This window comes from Lontra canadensis, unplaced genomic scaffold (genome assembly GCF_010015895.1).
Source record: "Lontra canadensis isolate GAN:19392208 unplaced genomic scaffold, GSC_riverotter_1.0 scaffold56, whole genome shotgun sequence".
NCBI lineage: Eukaryota > Metazoa > Chordata > Mammalia > Carnivora > Mustelidae > Lontra > Lontra canadensis.
The window spans coordinates 3,416,820-3,435,431 of record NW_022631050.1 but is presented as its reverse complement, the minus strand read 5'-3'; the positions used below and the strand labels follow the sequence as shown (position 1 = coordinate 3,435,431).

The 18,612-nt window shown below is 37.8% G+C and overlaps 1 pseudogene; it reads left to right on the top strand.

The window, feature by feature from the left end:
- Positions 1-670: 670 nt before the first annotated feature.
- LOC116878156 overlaps positions 671-18,612 on the top strand; it is a 22,411-nt pseudogene continuing 4,469 nt past the window's right edge.

Below are 18,612 nucleotides of genomic sequence, written 5' to 3'. Positions count from 1 at the left end.
AACAATTTTAGTGTTTCACATATTCAAATATAATTTTAAAGAATCATGTGGGTTATTTTTTAAATTGAAAGCTATGTTATACCTTGAGATTTTCAACCAAATAAAATTCCACATGAACTCAGGAATTAGATTTTCTTAGACTAACTATAAGAGACATCTAAATTAGTCAAGTCCTAATTAAGAAATCCTAGGACAGCAGAGTAGTTAGACAAGGAGTGGCACAGGTGACGCATTTGGGAACTTGAAGAGGCCAGGATATCACCTCCACTAGTCTGTGTCTGCTGATTTATAAAAGAATTTAAATTCCATCCACTGAGGATCCAAATGCACCACAGTAGGGGACTGGCTTAAACCCTTCTCTTTTATCCATATAAATAAGCACACAGGATAGAAGGAGAAAGACAGTGGAGGAGCAGGAAACCAAGATATCATTAGGTCCCAGGAGATCAGCTAGATAGTTGTCAAAGCATTCTGAACACCTACAGACTCAACAGGAGAGAGAAGAACAGCAGCAATTCTAGGAAGAGAAAATTGACCACTTTCTGGAAGGTAGGATGTGCTGAGAAGTGAATCCGGAGAGACGGTAGGATAGACCACGGGGGAAGGGGCCGGCTCCTGGCAAATAAGAGAGCAGCAGAGTACAAAATCAGAACTTTTAGAAGTCTGGTCCATGGAGGTATGTCACTCCAGAGGCTAAGTGGAGGCAGCGCGGGGCAGGGGGCAGGGGGTGGAGCCCTCGTGGCAACAGTGTGGTTTAAGGACCCATGGGGACACAGAAAGACCTGGGGTGTCTGAGTGTGACAGAGCTCCCAGGTATCAGAGCGGGGAAGCCAGCTGCACAGACGGTGATGAGCAGTGGACTCTCCACTCAGGGTTACCTAAAACCATGATCCAAGGCACAGTTGGGCCACTGTACTTCAAGCAGGGACCCACAAGCAACAGATCCAAGGAGACCCCCTCCTTCCTCCTACAGGAGAAGCAGCATGGGAGCGTGCTGCAGGAATCTGCTGGGCTTAGAGACTCCAAACACGGCTGTGCACCAGAGATAGAAATGCTTGGTCACAGGCTGGGTGAGTTCAGAGTGCAGCTGGAGACCTGGGAGATGGGAGGGATTGATGCTTTTCTCTGAGGGCACACTGAGGAGAGGGGACCTGTGCTTGCAGCTCCTATGGGGCCAGAGATTGGGAAATCATAAAACACAGAGCAGAAATCAATGAAATAGAAACAAAAAGAACAACAGAATAGATCAACGATACTAGGAGCTGCTTCTTTGAAAAAATTAATAAGATTGATAAACGCCTGGCCAGACGTATCAAAAAGAAAAGAGAAAGAACCCAAATTATTAAATTAATGAATGAAAGAGGAGACATCACAACCAACACCAAAGAAATACAAACAATTATAAGAACATATTATAAGCAACTATAACCAGAAAATTAGACAATCTGGAAGAAATGGATGCATTGCTAGAGACATATAAACTACCAAAATTGGATCAGAAAGAAACAGAAAACAAGAACAGACTCATAACCAGTAAGGAGATTAAAGAAGTCATCAAAAATCTCCCAACAAACAAGAGCCCAGGACCAGATGGCTTCCCAGGGCAATTCTACCAAACCTTTAAAGAAGAATTAATACCTATTCTCCTGAAACTGTTCCAAAAAATAGAAATGGAAGGAAAATGTCCAAACTCTTTTTATGAGGCCAGCATTACCTTGATCCCAAAGCCTGACAAAGACCCTACCAAAAAGGAGAATTACAGACCAATATCCTTGATGAACACAGATGCAAAAATTCTCACCAAAATACTAGCCAATAAGATCCAACAGTACATTAAAAGGATTATTCACCATGACTCAGTGGGATTTATTCCTGGTCTGCAAGGTTGGTTCAACATCTGCAAATAAATCAATGTGATACAATACATTAATAAAAGAAAGAACAAGAACCATATGATACTCTCAATAGATGCTGAAAAAGCATTTAACAAAGTACAGCATCCTTTCTTGATCAAAACTCTTCACAGGGTACACATTGAGGGTACATACCTCAATATCATAAAAGCCAACTATGAAAAACACAGTGAATATCATTCCAATGGGGAAAAACTGAGAGCTTTTCCCCTAGGTCAGGAACATGGCAGGGATGTCCACTATCACCACTGCTATTCAACATAGTACTAAAAGTTCTAGCCCCAGCAATCAGACAACAAAAAGAAATAAAAGGCATCCAAATCGGCAAAGAAGAAGTCAAACTCTCACTCTTTGCAGATGATATGATACTTTATGTGGAAAACCCCAAAGACTCCACTCCAAAACTGCTAGAACTCATGCAGAAATTCAGTAAAGTTTTAGGATATAAAATCCATGCACAGATATCAGTGGCATTTCTATACACCAACATCAAGTCAGAAGAAAGAGAAATTAAGGAGTCGATTCCATTTACAAGTGCACCCAAAGCCATAAGATACTTAGGAGTAAACCTAACCAAAGAGGCAAAGTATCTGCACTCAGAAAACTATAAAGTACTCATGAAAGAAATTAAGGAAGACACAAAGAAATGGAAAAATGTTCCATCCTCATAGACTGGAAGAACAAATACTGTGAAAATGTCTATACTACCTAGAACTATCTACACATTGAATGCAATCTTTATCAAAATACCATCAATTTTTTTCAAAGAAATGGAACAAATAATCCTAAAATTTATATGGAAAAGACCCCAAATAGCCAGAGGAATGCTGAAATAGAAAACCAAACTTGGTGGCCATCACAATTCCAGGCTTCAAGCTCTATTACAAAGCTGTAATCATCATGACACTATGGTATTGGCACAAAAGCAGATACACAGATCAATGGAACAGTAGAGAGACCCCAGAAATGGACCTTCTACTCTATGGTCAATTAATCTTCAACCAAGCAGGAAGGAATGTCCAATGGAAAAAAGACAGTCTCTTCAACAAATGGTGTTGGGAAAATTGGACAGCCACATGCAAAAGAACAAAATCGGACCATTTCCTTATACCACACACAAAAATAGACTCAAAATGGTTGAAAGACCTCAATGTGAGACAGGAATCCATCAACATCCTTGAGGAGAACACCAGCAGCAACCTCTTTAACCTTAGTCACAGTAACTTCTTCTTGGAAACATCGCCAAAGGCAAGAGAAGCAAGGGCAAAAAATGAACTATTGGGACTTCATCAAGATCAAAATCTTCTGCACAGCAAAGGAAACAGCCAACAAAACCAAAAGACAACTGACAGAATGGGAGAAGATATTCGCCAATGACATATCAGATAAAGGGCTAGTATCCAAAATCTATAAAGAACTTATCAAACACAACACCCAAAGAACAAATAATCCAATCAAGAAATGGGCTGAAGACATGAACAGTCATTTCAGCAGAGAAGACATCCAAATGGCCAACAGACACATGAAAAAGTGCTCAACATCACTCAGCATCAGAGAAATACAAATCAAAACCACAGTGAGGTACCACCTCCCACCAGTCAGAATGGCTAAAATTAACAAGTCAGGAAATGACAGATGTTGGAGAGGATTGGTAAAAGGGGAACCCTCTTACACTGTTGGTGGGAATGCAAGCTGGTTCAGTCACTCTGGAAAACAGCATGGAGGTTCCTCAAAAAGTTGAAAATACAACTACTTTACAACCCAGCAATCATACTACTGGGTATTTACACTAAAGATACAAATGTAGTGATCTGAAGGAGCACATGCACCCGAATGTTTATAGCAGCAATGTCCACAACAGCCAAACTATGGAAAGAACCTAGATGCCCATCAACAGATGAATGGATAAAGAAGATGCAGTATGTATATATACAGTGGAATACTATGCATCCATCAAAAGAAATGAAATCTTGCCATTTGCAATGACGTGGATGGAACTAGAGGGTATTATGCTGAGTGAAATGGGTCAATCAGAGAAAGACAATTATCATATGATCTCTCTGAATGAGGAATTTGAGAGGCAGAGCCCAGGGTTGTGGGAGGTAGGGAAGGAAAAAAATGAAACAGATGGGATTGGGAGGGAGACAAACCATAAGAGACTCTTAATCTCACAAAATAAACTGAGGGTTGCTGGGCATTTGGGGGTAGAGATAGGGTGATTGGGTTAGGGACATTGGGGAATGTATGTGTATGGTGAGTGCTGTGAAATGTGTAAGCCTGATGATTCACAGACCTGTAACCCTGGGGTAAATAATACATTATATGTTAATAAAAATTATTAAAAAAAAAAACCAACACAAGAAATAACAAGTGTTGGCAAGCATATGGAGAAAATGGAACCCTGGTACACTATTGATGGGAATGCAAACTGGTACTGAAGAGAAAAATTACTAAGAACAGACCCAGGGTTAGCAGGCCCCAGTAGATAGAAAGAGCAAGAGATAACCAGCCCTTTCTACTTCTGTAACCAGACGCCCCCCCCCCGCCACCATCTCCCTGCACTACTCTTACCTCCTAAAGCAGCTCCCTGCCCCCCCCATTTAAACCCACCTACCAGCAGCCAGCATAGCCCTTGAAATCTCACCCCTTACACCCCACTATAAAAACCCTGTGACCCCACCACCTGGGGCCCAGAATTTAGAACATGAAATTCTGGTCCGCCGGCATAAAATAAACCCTAGTTCTCCTAATCCTCTGAGCGTCACTTGGTTTCTCGCCACTCTGATTATTTTCCCCAACAGTATGGCCATTGTGGAAGACAGATTCCTGTTTGGAGGAAGATTCCTCATAGAGCTTCCTGGAAGCTCTTCTATGAGGAAGACTCCTAATAGAGCTACCCTATCATTTGATAATTGTACTACTGGGTACTTATCCCAAAAACACAAAAATACTAATGCAAAGGGATACATGCAACCCTATGTTAATTGCAATATTATTTATAATAGTCAAATTATAGAAGCAGCCCTAATGTTCATTGGTAGGTGAATAAAGAATAGATGGTATATTTATACAATGTAGTATTATTCGGCCATAAAAAAGCCTGGTGGTGGGTATTATGGAGGGCACATATTGCAAGGAATACTGGGTGAGGTGCATAAACACGGAATTTTGGAACATACACACACAAAAATTAAATTAAAAAATAAAGAATTAGGTCTTGCTATTTGCTACGTGAATAGATCTAGAGTGTTTAATGCTATGTGAAACAAGTCGGTCAGAGAAAGACAAATACCATGTGATTTTACTCATCTCTGGAATTTAAGAAACAAAACAAGGGAAAAAGAGAGGCAATCCAAAAAACAGACACTTAACTATAGAGAACAAAGTGACGGTTACTAAAAGTGAGGTGGGTGGGGGAATGGGTGAAGTGAGTGAGGAGGATTAAAGAGTACACTTATGATGAGCCCTAAGTAATGTATAGGATTATTGAATCACTAGATTGCATACCTGAAACTAACATAACCTGGTATGTTAAAGATACTGGAATTAAAATTTAAAGACTTAATAAAAAATTTAAAAAGAAAGAAATATGGAGAAATAGAGTATATTGTCAAAAGACAATACTAAATTTTATCTCTATTATGATTACAGTTATGTAAAAATGTCAAATGCATTTGGACTAGGACGGGAAGGGAATACAAAAAATGACAGTGTTTTCTTATTTGGAATTCTGGGTGTTTTCTCCTATTACGAGATTTCCATTAATGTTATGATTATTAGATCATCTATGCAAATATACAGCTGACATATGATCATTTTAATTTGTATGGTTATTCTACTCTTCATAACAAGTTTGTAGAGCTAAATAATAATATAACAGCTGCTCAATGATTTTGTAAACAATAAGATGCTTTAAAGCAACCAAGGCTGCTCTTCTAAAATGTTTGCTCTATCAATATACTGTGGAAGTAACAACCATATCTATCTGCCCAGATGTCAGAACACATTGCCAGAAAGAGCAGCATCTTCTACAGTAGTTCATGATTATGCTTAAGAGACAAATGGGATTATTACAACTACTTCAGAAATGGGGAAACTGAGGAACAGAAAGATTTCAAGACTTATTCAAAGGCTAACAGACAAGTAAGAATGACTTTACAACTTGCTGATACTTGACTAATAATCTAAATATATTTCAGATTTCTATATCAACTACTCTTAGCTTTTAATACACAGTATAATTTGTCTAAGTAAAAGGAACACTGTAGTATCTTGATTCCTTGATTTCATATCTTATTACACGCCCCTTCTATTTGCTTAGAGATTTTTTTTTTAATTCTCAGATACTAATTAATACATGACAGATGACTTTCAAAGACAACACTAAATAGAATCTTTGATTTCAGGTGCTCAATTTACATGCAAAAGAACAAAACAAATTGAAGTAACTTATACATATCAACTCAATAGAATACTGACTTCTTTTAGGATTACAAGCTACCTAGCTTTAAAAAATGGCCAAAAAAAGAATAAAGTACTAATAAGTATCTGTTCAACACCCAGTACAATTCTAACCCAGAGTTCTTTTACATTACTTGGTCTATTGATTTTAGATTCAAAGAAATGAAAACCAAAGAAGGGGGTACAGCTAATCTACCTTAGAAGCAGCACACATTTAAAAACAACATTGTTCTGACTAGCATTCAGCTCATTCTAACCTTGTCAGTTCATGTATGGAAAAAAGACAATCATAAGATTCCTTCCATACACATACAAGTAATGACAGCTCTGAAAATTCAGAAAGTAACAGTTTCTTTAACCACTACCTAAACTCTAAATAGTTACAGACTTAAGAATGAAAGACATTTTATTCCCTTTTGCATTAAATTGATGGTATCACACTTCAGTCAATAAATATTTCATAGATTCCACATCCTTATTTTTTTTGTGTGTAAGGGTCTAAGTCTTGAGAAATTCTGCAGGGGGTATGTTTTCCAGCAAAGTATTTGAAAATGTTTGGTAATACCATCTATCAATAATTTTCTAAACAATCTGCAAATTCAAGGTCCCAAATTCCAGCCCCTTCTTGATCAAAGCCACAATAATAAATCTTGTTTTACTCTATTCTAACATGGAACTGCAAGTAAATTCCATTTTACCCTTTGGAAGAGAAGCACACACTGGTAACTTTCAGGCTGTATCTAGGCCACCAACCTGTTTTGGTTGGCTCATACAAACTTAAGAATTAAGGAACATAAAAGATCAGTTAAATTCACACAGAAGTCCAGATATTCAGCTTCTCTTGCAAGACTGGAAACTTAGGCAACCCTAGACCTCCATTCCTATGTGGCAACAATTCAGCTGATGGGGAAAAGTGGCTGCCTCCTTTACATATCTCTGAATTTCCAATTGACCACATGGTCCCTGCTAAGTGACTCCTAAATTCTACTGTGTCCCTGACACCAGATCCCTGTTAAACCCCGCTTACTTCATATAATTATGCTATCTGCCTGGCTTCTGTAGGCATTTGAATTTCTGAACTGATAAAAAGTTTTCTATTTTGTGGGTGCCTGGGTGGCTCAGTTGATTAAGCAACTGCCTTCGGCTCAGGTCATGACCCTGGAATCTTAGGACTGAGTCCCACATCGGGCTCCCTGCTCAGCAGGGAGTCTGCTTCTCCCTCTGACCACCTCCCCCCTTCCTCATGCTCTCTCTCATTCTCTCTCAGATGAATAAACAAAATCTTTTTTTAAAAAAAAGTTTTCTATTTTGTTTCATTAGCATATATTCAACATCCACTGAATAAAAGGCTCTTTGGGAGAGTAATTGAGGAATAGCAGGTTATAAGTCCATGACCTCAGTGACCTTAAACTCTAGCAGCAGGGAATGAAATGCACACACAGTGATAGTGCAAGGTACTTAACTTTGAATCCTACATAATGGTCTAAAGCAGAGTTGTTTGATAGAATTATAATGTAAGCCATATATATAATTTTAAATTTTCTAGAAGCCACATTGAAAAGATTTTTTAAGTGAGGTTAACTTAATATGTTTTATGTTTTAAAACTTTTTTCCCATGTTGGTATATTTTATTATTTTTTCGTTTATTATGTTAGTCACTACACAGTACATCTTAGTCTTTGATGTAAGTGTTCTATGATCCATTGTTTGTGAATAACACCCAGTGCTCCATGCAATCCATGCCCTCCTTAATACCTATCACTGGGCTAACCCATTCCCCCTCCCCCCATCCCCTCTAAAACCCTCAGTTTGATTCCTGTAGTCCATAGTCTCTCATGGTTCATCTTCCCCTCTGATTCCCCCCTTCATTTTTCCCTTCCTTCTCCTAATGTCCTCCATGCTATTCCTTATGTTCCACAGATAAGTGAAATCATATGATAATTGACTTTCTCTTCTTGACTTATTTCACTTAGCATAATCTCCTCCAGTTCCATCCATGTTGACATAAAAGTTAGTTATTCATCCCTTCTGATGGCTGAATAATATTCCATTGTATATATGGACCACATCTTCTTTATCCATTCATCTGTTGAGAGGTATCTCAGCTCTTTCCACAGTTTGGTTATTTGTACATTGCTGCTATGAACATTGGGGTGCACGTGGTCCTTCTTTTCACTTCATCTGTATCTTTGGGGTAAATACCCAGTAGTGCAATTGCAGGGTCATAAGGTAGCTCTATTTTGAACTTTCTGAGGAACCTCCACATTGTTTTCCAAAGTGGCTGTACCAACTTGCATTCCTACCAACAGTGTAAGAGAGTTCTTGCTTCACATCTTCTCCAACATCTGTTGTTTCTTGCCTTGTCAATTTTTGCTATTCTAACTGGTATAAGGTGTTATCTCAATGTGGTTTTGATTTGAATTTCCCTCATAGCTAATGATGATGAATAGTTTTTCATGTGTTTGTTAGCCATTTGTATGTCTTCTTTGGAGAAGACCCCATCAAAAAGGAGAATTTCAGACCAGTATCCCTGATGAATATGCATGCCAAAATTTTCAACAAGATCCTAGCTAATAGGATCCAACAGTACATTAAAAGGAATATCCATCAAAACTAGGTGATATTTGCGTTGTGCCCAGGAATTCCTTAACTTGGACGTGAGAGGGAAGGAACCAAGAAGTCAATGCTTTCACTGGGTGCTCTGATGATGACCAGAATGATCAGTCTCTTTCAGAAAAGGAATATATCATCAATTATGGAACTTCCAAAGGTGAAGAAGAAAAAGTTGATGTTTTAGGCAACTTGTTAGATGAAAAAACCAATGAATTACTGTATCACTTTGCCTGTGATATAAAAGAGAAGTAGAATTCTATAACTGAGCTAATTGGATTATCTCCTGAATTCTCACTGGGCAGAATCCTTGACAAAAACCAAAAGGCTATTTTGCATAATGCTGTTAGGCAGAAATTCCCCTTTTTAATAACTGTTAGTAAAAACAGTGAGATTGTTTTAATACCCAATCTTTAATTTAAGGAACTCTGTTACTTGGTATCTGAAGAAGCAGCATTGGACCTTTTAAAATATTTGGATGCAAAGAAAGCAAATTTCAAATTTACCTTTAAACCTGATACAAACAAAGACCACAGAAAAGCAGTCCATCATTTTGTCAACAAAAAGTCTGGAAACCCTGTAGAAACCAAATCTTTCCCTGAACTCAGTTACAATGCCAGTAATCCAAATGTAGTGATTACAGTAAGACTTTGGGGAAAAAACACACAAGCACAGGAAAAGATCTCTTTTTGAATGCCGGGATCAAAAAGTTATATACACAGTCTCCACACCCAGGGTGGAGCCCAATGCAGGGCTTGAACTCGTGACCCTGAGACCAACACCTGAGCAGAAATCAAGAGTTGGATGCTTAACAGACTAAGCAACCCAGCCATGCATCTGTTTGTCTTCTTTGGAGAAATGTCTGTTTGTGTCTTCTGCACATTTTTAAATTGGATTATTTGTTTTCTGGATGTTGAGTTGTATCAACAACTTTTTCTAGAAGTTGAGTTTATATATTTTGGATACTGGACCTTTATTGGATACATCATTTTCAAATACCTCCTCCCAATCCATAGGTTACCTTTTGGTTTTGTTAATTGTTTCCTTTGCTGGGTAGAAGCTTTTTATTATGGTGTAGTGCCAGTAGTTTATTTTTGCTTTTGTTTCCTTTATCTGAGGGGACCTATCTAGAAAAAAAGTTGCTGCAGTTGGTGTCAGAGAAATTATTGCCTGTGCTCTTTCCTAGGATTTTTATGCTTTCAGGTCTCACGTTTAGGTCTTTCATCCATTTTGAATTTATTTTTATATATGGTGTAACAAAGTGGTCCAGTTCCATTCTTTTGCATGTAGCTGTCCAGTTTTCCCAATGCCACTTGTTGAAGAGATTGTCTTTTTCCCATTGGATATTCTTTCCTGCTTTGTTGAAGATTAGTTGACCATATAATTATGGGTTCATTTCTGGGTTTTCTTTTCCATTCCATTGATCTATGTGTCTGTTTTTGTGTCAGTGCCCTACTGTTTTGATTGCTACAGCTTTGTGGTATAGCTTGAGGTCTGTAATTGTGATGCCTCCAGTTTTGTTTTGTTTTGTTTTTCAGGATTGCATTGGCTATTCAGGGTCTTTTGTGGTTCCATACAAATTTTAGGATTAGTTCTGTGAAAAATGCTATTGATATTTTGATAGGGATTTCTTTGGATGTGCGGATTGCTTTGTGTAGTATAGACATGTTAAGGGTGTTCATTCTTGTAATCCACAAGCACAGGATGTCTTTCCATCTCTTTGTGTCATCTTCAATTTCTTTCAGAAAGAAAGTGTTTTATAGTTTTCAGAGTATGGGTCTTTCACCTCTTTGGTTGGGTTTATTCACAGGTATCTTTTTTTAAAGATTGTATTATTTAGTGCAATTGTAAACGGGGTTGTTTTCTTAATTTCTCTTTCTACTGCTTCATTATTGGTGCGTAGGCATGCTACAGATTTCTGTGCATTGATTTTGTATCCTGTGACTTTGGTGAGTCCGTTTATGAGTTCTAACAGGTTTTTAATGAAGTCTTTCAGGTTTTCTATGTATAGTATCATGTCATCTGCAAATAGTGAAGGTATTACTTCTTCCTTAATTTGGATACCTTTTATTTCTTTCTTTCTGTTTTTTTATTGCTGTGGCTGGGACTTCTAGTACTATGTTGAATAAAAATGGTGAGAGTGGACATCCTTGTCTCATTCTTGAACTTGGAGGAAAGGCTTTCAGTTCTTTCTCATTAAAAGTGGGTGAGCCTGGTGGTGGATATTATGTAGGGCACATATTGCATAAAGAACTGGGTGTGGTGCATAAACAATGAATTTTGGAATACTAAAATAAAATAAAATAAAATGAAAAAAAACCCAAACTAGGTGAGATTTATCACTGGAATGCAACAAGGGTGGTTCAACATTCACAAATCAATCAATGTGATAGAACATATTAATAAGAGGAGAGAGAAGAACCATATATATACGGTCCTCTCAATTGACGCAGAAAAAAGCATTTGACAAAATACAGCATCCTTTCCCGATTAAAACTCTTAACAGTGTAGGGGTAGAGGGAACATTCCTCAATTTCATAAAAATCATCTATGAAAAGCCCGCAGTGAATAACACCATTCTCGATGGGGAAAAGCTGAGAGCCTTTCCCTTAAGATCAGGAACATGACAAGGATGCCCACTCTCGCCACTATTGTTCAATGTAGTACTAGAAGTTCTAGCAACAGCAATCAGACAATAAGAAGAAATAAAAGGTATTCAAATAATATGTTTTATATGAACCCATATAACCAAAATCTTACCATTTCAACATAGAATCAACATAAAAAATTACTAATGAGCTATTTACACCTTGTTTTTTATACTGTCTTTGAACCCAGTACAAAATTTATTGTTAAATTTATATTTAACAGCATATCTCAGTTTGGACTAGCTACATCTCAATTGCTCAACAGTCACATGTGGCTAGTCACTTCTATATTAGACAGCATAGAAATAAAGTAATGACAAGGAGTCCAGAGATAGCAGCAACTCATTTGACTGGAGAAATCAAGGAAGGCTTAACGGTAAGTGCACCATTGGAATATAAATAAGATGCTGATCAGTGGAGATGGGACAGGTTGGAAAACTTTTTTTTTTTAATGGTGGGAAAGCAGAACAAAAACAAAGTAACATATCTGCTTGGGAATTAGAAGAACTTGGACTCAGAGAGACAAAAGAAAAGGGGAAAGCAGAGGGTGGTAAGATTTTATTCTCTCAGTAATGAAGAGTCATCTAGACAGTTGGAGCAGGAAAGGAGTTTCTCAAATATACATTTTGGGATAGTATGTAACCCTGGACTAATGTAACTCAAGTCAAATTAGTCAGAGTTCATGCAAATAGGGTTAGAATTCAAGGATGGAAGCTCCAGAAGGCTGCTATTGTTTACTATAAAGAATGATTTTCTAAATTGTCAGAATTGCCCAAAGAACTATATGCTGCTCTAGGAGGTTGTAAATTCAACTTTGGGGATGTAGAAGCAGATGCTAGATAACAACTCAGAAATCAGGCAAAGTAGAAGAGCTTTTGTGTCCCCTGTAATACACAGATAGCACCCCTACGCTCAATTCCCTTTGAGCAAGCTATAACTTCATGCCTTTCTCTCCATTCAACACAGCATATTGGAATGCAAGGGAGAGAGAGTGCTATTATTACTGAGATAACCTTGAGTCTGTTCTAATTTATTTTTTTAACAGAAAATAAATCACTCTCAACCTTTGTTACTTTATTATTGAGGGGGCGGTTAGATGAAGAACATTTTATTCTCTTGGCAACTGGTATGAGAATTACTCTTAGTGAAAGAATTGCCTTTGTTGGAAAAATGCTTCTTCAGTAGCACCACTTGGGGTAGGTGAGTCCTACAGGGCAGGAATGTCAGCTGAGGCCAAGGACTCAGAGGAGAGCATGAAACTACATGGCATGAGACAGAGTCATCTGCTTCTAAAAGGGAAGGAGTGAAAGAAAAGAAAGTCAGGGTAGGGAGAAAAGACCAGAGAGTTAGTGAAATTGTTGGGAGACTGAATTCTTCAGATAGTACAATTACAAACTCGGAAAAAGCTTAGTATGAGTGGAACTGGGGTAGTAAATTAGTGGAGGCACTAAATTCTGCATCCAGGTGGACAAAAAACGAAACAGAAAACACTCGCGGATGCAAAACGCTAAACCAGAAAAAGCATCAAAATATGAGCCCTTATAAATGTAAAGAAATCATGGGGACCACTGTGGACTGGGGTTCAAGTCACATTAACTTTGAATTGCACGGGCAGGGAGATACTGCTGATCATCTTAATAACATTACATTAGTCCAGACTGCTTGTAGGAGAGCTCCTATCTGCCTCCACACATACGGACATCAAATAACTGTGATTCAAACAGCCATTCTTAGAAAGGGTAGTCAGCCTTACATTGTGCATTGGCAAAGACAAGCTTGTGGACCCTCTCATCCCTGAATTGGTATGACAGTAACCATTTTAAGTGGCCACACCTCAAATGCTCTGTAACAGTTTTATCTAACCAGTTTTCTTCCAAGTGAGGTCTGAGCAGCTAGTATGGCTGGGAGACCTCTGAATTGCAGAAAATAATGCCATACTTCCTGCAGTGCCCATTTTATTTGATGGTAAATAATCAAAAACCTTGTCATTTTAAAATAAGTATGGCTAGATTATTATCAGATTAGTATTTATTATTAGATATTAAAACAAACATTTAATTTTAAGATAAAACCTGGAGACATCAAGGCATGGTATATCTTGATCATTCCTTGTTTCATCACCAGATCACAGAGGCACATATGCTTTATTGCCCACTGCTATAAGACTTGAGTAGACAAGCTTGTGAAGCCCTGGTCTAAACCACACCAAAAAGTAGCTCAAGCAGAGCCCTGAAGATCGACTGTCACGTCACAGCTATCCGAAAGTTGCCTTTGATTTTATGCCAGCTTCTAAGCAGCTTTGGGGACCTATCTGGTAAACATAAATCAGCTACATTATCATCATCTCATGGCATTTAGAGGTTCCACACATACAGACATCTGTCTATCAGCATCATGTAAAACTAGATAAATACAAATGCTACCTGTTTTCTGGAGCTCACCAGCTCCGTACTACAACTAGCTGTGGACTCAAATTTAGTAAAACACACAAACACAGGCCACTGAACATTGGGGACATCAAAATCAGTAAAGCAGAATCACAAGTAAACTGCAGTTATGCTGTTGATTGTGTGACTGGAATGATGACTGAGAGGAAAATCAGTTTAGCACAGTGGCTAAAAACAAGAGCCCTACAACCAGACTCTACAGGGGTGGATCCTGGCTCTGCCACTTCTCAGCAATGTGACCTGGGCAAGTTATTTAAGCACTGTTTCTCAATTTCCTACCATGTGAAATGGAGAAACTAATCATTCCTGCTCTATGGTGTTCTGAGAAAAGTTAAATGAGATAATAGCTGTAAAGCACTTATCCAATTGCCTGGTATAGAGTAAATGTTCCATCAATCTCTCTCTCTCTTTCTTTCTCTCTCTCACTCTCCCCTCCTTCCCTTTACTCTCCTTCCCTCCTCACCATCCAAGTGAAATGGTTGGACAATACATATTTGGATGTCCTAGGGACTGTGCTATGCCTAAAGGCACACAAATCAAAATGCTCTCAGACTAATTAGGTTGTCTTGTAATACAAGGCAAGTTGTGAAAATCACTATAATAAAGGTAATAAAGCACTCAGATAGTATCAACCTGAGGGCAGGGATGGGTCTCATTCATCCCAATATCCTCAGCATCTCACCCTGTGTTTAGCACAAAAGCAATGCTCAATAAAAAATTGGAAAAGAAACAAATGATTAGTAAGTAAAAGGTGAGCAGAACTAGGAAAGGCTTTGGAGAAAGGCCTGGTAATACAGGTGAGATTTCAGAAGGATCTGAAAAAAGAAATAAGATGTTTGAGTCAAAGAGAGAAAAAGGAATCAGAAAAATGGAGAGGAAGCAGGGAAGGGACAGGTAGGCTTGTTACTTACACATACTATGGCCCTGATATCAAGAATTTCAAAACACGAAAAAGAATTATTATCGACTTTGTTGTCAACCAAGAGTGAAAGTGAAAACCCCTTGTCAAGCTCCGGCCAGGAGAAACTCCACAGGCAAGACAGAGAGCCTCAGACTTGCCCAAGGTCTGGACTTAACTGAAGAATAAAAATGTGCTAATCAGAGGAACTCCCTCATTCTAAGCTGAAGCCCACCTGAACTACCTGGAATGTTCTCAAGGTTCCACACTTTTTCTTGGCTCAGAACCTTGCAATGAACTGTTTTTTTTTTTTTCCTTTTCCAGATTCCTCAAATCATCCACCCCTCTTTCCCCTCCCCTACCCCATCTGCCTAACTCCTTGTCATAAAGGACTCAGTTTACATATAATCTGGAAAGCTTTCCTTGTGTCTCACCACCAAAATCTGGGGTAAAGACCCACCCAGTCATATTTCTATAGCAATCTACATTCACTCCACACTGCAATTGCAACAGCCTATTTATTTGGGTAGCTTCCCCCATCACACTGTGAGCTCCTTGAGGTAGGCATTGTATACCGTTTATTGTTAGAGGCTTGATAAATTAACTGGGAAAAAAGTTGAAATTCCCCCATATTACAAAGTATACAGGTTGAAACATACCATATATGACATTTGGGCAAACTTTTTAATCCACATCTGGCTAAGGCCATTTAAAAATTAATGAATAATGTATCACTCAAATCCAGTTTCCATTTGGGCATAGATTAAAAGCTCAAATGTGCCTCATCTTCCCCATTCAAATACAAAAGGCCAATGGGATCCTAACTCCACCCCCCTCGAGAAAGTTTACAGTTTCCTTTTATTCCTAATAACAACAACAAAAAAGCAATGATTTTTCACCTATCAGGTTGCTAAAAAAAGAAAAGTTTAATTGAATACATTGTTAGGATGTGCAGAAACGGGCAACTTAATACCCTATTGTTGGAAAGGTAAATAACTATCAAATGCAAACTATCATTTGCACACCTCACAAATTTTTTAGGTGATATACTCCAAGCATGCAAAATTCGGCATACAAGGTTGCTCAGTGTTGGATTTGGGGGAGCTATTTTTTTAATTGCGCTAAAATACACATAAAATTTACTACCTAAAGCATTTTTAAGTATGTAATTCCTGGCATTAAGTACATTCACATTGTTGTATAATGACAACCACTATCTATTTCCAGAATTTTTTTTACCTTGTCAAATAGAAACTCTTACCCATCAAAAAATAACTCCCCATTTCCCTCCTCCCAGCCACTATTTTACGTCCTGTCTCGTGAATTTGCGTATCCTAGGTAGTGCATTTGAGTGGAGTCATAGAATATTTGTCCTTTTGTGGCTTATTTCACTTAGGATAATGGTTTTAAGATTCATTCACCTTGGAGCATGTATCAGAATTTCCTTCCCTTTTTAAGGCAAAATAATTATTCCATTGTATGTATATAGCACATTTTGTTTATCCATCCACCTATTTATGCAGATTTGGGTTGGTTCCACCTTTGGCTATTGTTAATAATGCTTCTATGAACATCAGTAAATAGGTATTTGAGGTTCTGCTTTCAATTGTTTTGGTTATATACCTAGAAGTAGAATTTCTGGATCATATGGAAATTCTATTTTTAACTTGTTAAGGAACTTCCAAATTCTTCTACACCGGAACTGCACCATTTTACACTCTTACCAGCACTGCATTTTTACAAGAGATTGGAAGAAACTTACACATTTATCCGTAGTCAACTAATTAAATAATTTATAGTGCATCCTTACAATGGACTACTAAGCAACCCATAAAAACAGAATAGGGACTACTCTTTTGTATGAATAAAGAAAGAGTTGGGGAACCTGGGTGGCTCAGTTGGTTAAGCATCTGCCTTCAGCTCAGGTCATGATCCCAGAGTCCGGGGACCAAGCCCTCATCAGGCTCCCTGCTCAGCGGGGCATCTGCTTCTCCCTCTCCCTCTGTCATTCCCCACCCCCCACCTCCACTAGTGCTTTATGCCTCTCTCTCTGTCAAATAAATAAATAAAATCTTAAAAAAAAAAAAAAAGGAAAGAGTTCTACATGTATTAACTGAAAAAGCAAGATGCAAGAACACTGGGTATGTTATGTTACCATTTATGTAAAAGAGAAGAAAAAATATTTATACATATAAATTTGCTTGGAAAAAATATAAAATATCTCTGGAAAGCTACAGAAGAATTATCACATTTGTTGCCTCATGAAAGAAGAACTAAGTGATGGGAGGTCCAAAGAGCACAAAGAGTTTTCATTGTAATATGCTTTTATACTTCATGAATGTGAAATATATGATTAAATGATCTATTTGACTGTTAAATTTTTAAAATAAATCAAATGTATAGGATTTTGTAAACAAAACACATCTGACCCTTGTTCTTGCTGCAAGTCCAGATCCACCACCCTTAAAAGGGGAGAAAGAAGCATCTCTCCTGTTGAAATACCACACGCAGCTCTCAGAAGAGTGAATTCATATTTTTACCCTATTATCTCCTCCCCTCCTTTTCCCTTTTTTCTAAAACAAGATTTGATCCCCAACTTTAACCTGCTTCCTCAAGACGCTTTCTCTTTATCTCCCATAGAGAAGGAATGTCTTCAAAACTATTTTGTGAAAACCAGGACCCCACTCCAAGCTTCTGGTAATAAGTTCCTCAAAAAAGTGAAGACGCAGAGTGAATATGACAATCAAACACATGGAAAATAAGGATCTCTCCTAATTTGGTAAAATCACAGCACTAACGTAAGAGCTTGAGAAAATATAAAAGTGAATCCATCATTCTATCTTTGAAATGCTTTACAATCTATATATGTTTGTAATTCCAATGACTTTCTAGCAGTCCTGATTGGAAAATGAGGATAATATCTTTTTCGTTATCTTTGAGTAATCCCAGAAAAGCATAATAGCTCATCATTATAGGGAAGATCATAACAATGGCAGAAAGAACAAAAAATCAAATGCTTCTCTTTCCATTACTTAATACCAACTAGTTCAATAATATATATATTTTTAAATGGTTATTTCCCAGGGTTCTATTTAAGTTAATGCAGCAATATACCCAATTTGTACTCCTAGTTAACTACTCTTAGTCCTTGGGGACTACAGTTCTCAATTAGTTATATGCTTTTAGTCATTTGCCTCTTTGCATCTTTCTTGAAAATCCACAGTTGATAATCACAAGATTCAAGCTGAGGTAAAATATTGTCAGTATTTTTAAGCACCATTTGGCCAAAAACATTGCATGAGAACACATACACACACACACACACACACACACACACACACACTGATGAGTCATAGGCAGACTGTAGCATGTTATTTTGAGACTTCCCTGCCCACCATAACACTGCCACACATCTGGCCCATCTTCAAAATGGTGATTCGCTGGAGAAGTATTCCTGCTACTCTCCAAGGCCAGGTGACACCAATGCAAGAGTAATATATAATTTCCAGCCCCCTACTTCCAGAGTTTTCATAGGGAACATGAAAAAAAATTTAAATAAAAGTCAATGTGGAAAACATGTGCTCTCATAATCTTAAATAGGCTTTAAACTATTTTTTCAATGAATTTAATTGATA